This window comes from Hyla sarda (genome assembly GCF_029499605.1).
Source record: "Hyla sarda isolate aHylSar1 chromosome 2 unlocalized genomic scaffold, aHylSar1.hap1 SUPER_2_unloc_6, whole genome shotgun sequence".
NCBI classification, from domain to species: Eukaryota; Metazoa; Chordata; class Amphibia; order Anura; family Hylidae; genus Hyla; species Hyla sarda.
Genome location: NW_026607613.1, coordinates 1 through 4,440, shown reverse-complemented (window position 1 = coordinate 4,440; position 4,440 = coordinate 1).

Sequence of the window (4,440 nt, the reverse complement as noted above, 5' to 3'; positions counted from 1 at the left end):
TCTAGGACGGAGGCCCAAAAATCATCAAGCATAGAGCTGGACAGCCATATATGCGTCATAGTTCCTCCCCGATGTCCACATCTCCAGCAAGAATCCGAGACAGATGGGTAAATACGGGAGAGAAGAGCAGGAACTCTATACCAGCAGGATATTATTTTATAATTAGTCTCGTGTATCCTGCAGGAGATGGAAGATCTATGACAGAGGGTCAATGCATGCACCAATCAGCATCCGAGAGCACACCGCCAATTTCCCTCTCCCATGCCGTACGGAAAGGCAAAGGAGTGGAGGAGCCTGTGCGTTAGAGCAGTGAATATACTACGCTCACAGCATGGGGAACAGTGTTGGAGGTGGCGCATAAACTTTCAAAGGTAGTGAGCTGTCTATGCAGATTGAGGGAGGTTTTGTTGGAGCTGTAGAAGTGTCGTAACTGGTTGTACTGGAAGGAGTGTAGAATAGAGTGGGGAGCATCGCCTAAGATGTCCGGGAGTGATTTCAGACTATCCTGCGATAGGACAGAGGAGAGAGTGGTACCCTCCAATCTATGAAAAGATCGAAATGATGTGGAGGAAAGGGCCGGGGGGAAGGCGGGGTTCCCAAAGATGGGCGTTAGTGGTCCGTCTGGTGTTATCAGGGAGTGGCTACCCAAATACGCCGAGTACGTTTTAGCTATGGAGTCCATCACTGGAGGTAAGGTGAAAGCGGAGCGGAGGATAGAGTGGATTAGAGCGCCCCTCAATTCTGACCCACAGCTTATTAGAAGTGTCCTGGAAGCTGTCCAGTACACGGACTAGAACGGCCGCCAGATAGTACGATAGGCAGTCTGGTAACGCCAGTCCCTCATCAGTTTTGCATCTGTATAGTAGTTTCCTAGCAATACGAGGCCTCTTGCGTGCCCACACAAAACCCGACTGGAGCGCAGAGAGTTCCCTGAAAAAAGAGCGAGGCAAGTGCGTCGGAACGCCAGCAAACAAGTAGAGGAGTCGAGGTAGCACGTTCATCTTAAAGATATTTATCCGCCCCAGCCAGGAAAAGTCCCTGCGCTCCCACCTGGTTAGGTCATTACGCAGCGTCTGCAGCAGAGGGGGGAAATTGACCTTGAAGGTGTCTGCAAGGTTAGAAGGGACATGCATGCCCAGGTATTTTAAAGCTATTGATTGCCATTTAAACGGGTACAGAGATTTGAGTAGGGACACCTCTTGTGAAGAGAGGGTAATATTCAGAGCCTCGCTTTTGGCCAAGTTTAACTTATAATTGCTATAATTTGAGAATAGGTCTATAGAGGCCATTAGGGAGGGCAAGGATGTGAGGGGGGAAGAAATGTACGAGAGGACATCATCCGCAAATGCAGAGCATTTGCAATGGTCATGAGACAGCGGTAACCCCCTGATGTCAGGATTGTTGCGGATCGCGTTAAGCAAGTGTTCCATACATAGAACATACAAAAGGGGTGAGAGGGGGGCACCCCTGTCTAGTACCATTGCAAATCTCAAACGGCGCGGATAGTTGACCATTGACACGTATCTGTGCAAAGGGGTGTCTATATAGGGCCATGATACCTTGTCTTGCTACAGGACCCAGACCAATTTGAGTAAGGGTGGCAGACATGAAGTCCCAGTCCATCCGGTCAAATGCCTTTTCAGCATCTAAGGACAGCAGTAACAACGGCAGGCGTTCATTTTGAGCATGATGAATCCTGGAGAAGGCACGAAACGTGTTATCTCTTGCTTCCCTACCCCGGATGAAGCCAACCTGATCCGGATGGACTAGGGAATCCATGTGGCCAGACAACCTGTTAGCTATTAATTTTGCGAACAGTTTAGCGTCTGAGTTTATCAGGGAAATGGGTCTATAGCTTTGGCACAAAAGGGGGTCCTTTCCCTCCTTGGGGATCACTGTGATGAAGGCTCTCAGGAAGGATTGTGGTATGTCGGTGGAGTCTGAGATGTCGTTAAATGCAGATAGGATCGGAGAAGTCAGTTCACTTCTGAGTACCTTATAGAATTTAGCCGTGTAGCCATCAGGCCCCGGGCTTTTGCCTGCCGGTAAGGAGGCGATAGCGAGGTCGAGTTCTTCAGCAGTGAACGGAGTCTCCATGAAGGTAAGTACATCAGGGGAGAGTTGGGGTAGTGCCGTGTCGGAGATATAGTGCGCCAAGGAGGGAAAAGCGGTGTCATTAGGAGATCGTAGACCCGGGGGCTTGGGTAGATTATAGAGGGTAGTGTAGTAGCTATGAAACGCCTCCAGGATGCTCAGGGTTAGGTGAGTAACTGAGCCAGATCCAGTACGGATGGCAGGGATATATAGAGAAGACTTCTTCTCACGTAAGGCATTAGCCAGGAGGCGTCCTGACCTATCACCCCACTCATAGAACAATTTACCAGTGATCTGTTTGTAGTGACGGTGTTTAGCATTTAACAGGGACAGAAGCTCCTGATGAACCCCAATCAGATCCCTGTATACAGTGTCTTTCTGCGTCTGCTTATGTTGTGTTTCAAGCGCCGATAGTTTCAAGAGCAGCGCAGAGAGTTTCTCCGAGGCCGCCATTTTAAGCCTCGCCCCATGCCTCACTAGGATGCCCCTGAGGACACACTTGAGTGCCTCCCATTTAATCAGTGGAGAAGAGGTGTCATGTAAGTGATCCCTGTGAAAGTTTGAGATCGTCTGTTTGAGATCTAGCAGACATAATTCATCTAGGAGTAGGGACTCATTAAGCCTCCAGGAGGCATGGGGTTTGGTAAAGGAGGGCAACGAGAAGGAGCAGGTGACAGGGGCGTGGTCAGAGACAGTCATTATCCCTATCGCAGCTGAATGAAATGCAGGGAGAAGGGAATGAGAGCAAAAGACATAGTCAATCCTACTGTATGAATTCCTGGGGTGGGAGTAGAAAGTATAGTCTCTATCCTGTGGGCGCAGCGTTCTCCAGACATCTAGCAATTGTAGGGAGTGGAGTTTCTGTCTCAGGGCTCTCAGACGACTATGTGATATGTAGGAATGGCCCGAGGAGGTGTCCACTGAGGGGAAAAGGGGGAGATTAAAGTCCCCACATAGTATCACAGGCCCAGTTGCAAACCGAGCCAGGGCATCCAAGGTATTAATCAGAAATGGAACCTGGTCGCGGTTTGGGGCATATATCGACGCTACAGTAATAGTCCTGTCAGAGAGGGAACAATTTGCAAATATGAATCGTGCATTCGGATCTATAGAGGAGGAAAGAACTGTGAGTGGGAGTGACTTGTGAAAAAGCAGTGAGACCCCCTTCGTCCTGGATTCAGGATTTACACTATTTAACCAGGTTGGGTAATATCTATTAGTGCCTGAGGGGAGATGACCCTCTTTGAAGTGGGTTTCCTGTAGGGCCACTATATGTGTCCTCTGTTTATGTAGTGCATACAGGGTCTGCGCTCTTTTCTCGGGGATGTTGAATCCCTTAACGTTAAGGGACGTGATATTGTCAGCCATCATATGTGTGTGGAGGGATTACAATTAACTCACCCAGGAGGAGGAGGACCGAGGGGATGATCAGTCCGGGAGGCCAGCACCACGAGATAATAGGTAGCCTGTGGGAGAGAGGGGAGACAAAGAAAAATAAGAACAGGACAGCAAGAGGTAGCAATATCCGTACAGACACGGATATACAGGGACTAAGAGGATAGGTCATAAGGACCTGAGACCTAGTCGGAACAAGCCCGACGTCTATACTATGGCGGGTAGCATGAAAGGCACACCAAAGTATGGAGTACGCAAAAACAAACACAATCAACATCATACAGAACTGAGTATGACCGTTAAATAACTAAAGGAGCCCAATCCAACCCGCAGGGTGGTGGGCGCATATGGAAAACAGGCTATGAAGTAGCTGGACGGGTAGGGAACCCGAATTAAAACTACATAACAGGAGGCAGATATTCAGGGAGGCCCCACAACACTAAGAGACCCACAGAAAAATGGGCCGAGGGGCGGTATCCACTATGTGCAATAAACAAGAAAATATAACCCAGCGACACATGTAACTGTCCAAGGGGATGAAGGTCTGGGAACAACAGGAATCAATGCATTCGCAGTCCATACTGTAGATCCTACGATGACAATTGTAAGAAGTCCCAACTAGATCAGGCAGCATGTGTCTGTCTTGGAATCATCGGGTTCGATGACCTCCCCTGTCGCCTGGGCGAGGAGGATTGTCCAGCAGAGGAAGCGGCAGGGGGCTTCTGAGGTGGAAAAACAAACATCTGATCCCATTCCGGCAGTTGCATCGGCGGGAGCTTGAATGTGGCAAGAAACTTTGGCAAGTCAGGAGGACATCTGAGGGTGGCAGAAGTCGTCCCATGTCTAGCTGTTAGTGAAAAGGGGAATCGCCATTTGTAGACAATCTGCGCATTTTGTAGAATCTGAAGAAGCGGCTTCAGTGAGGCTCGTAGGCGCAGTGTGCGCAAGGAG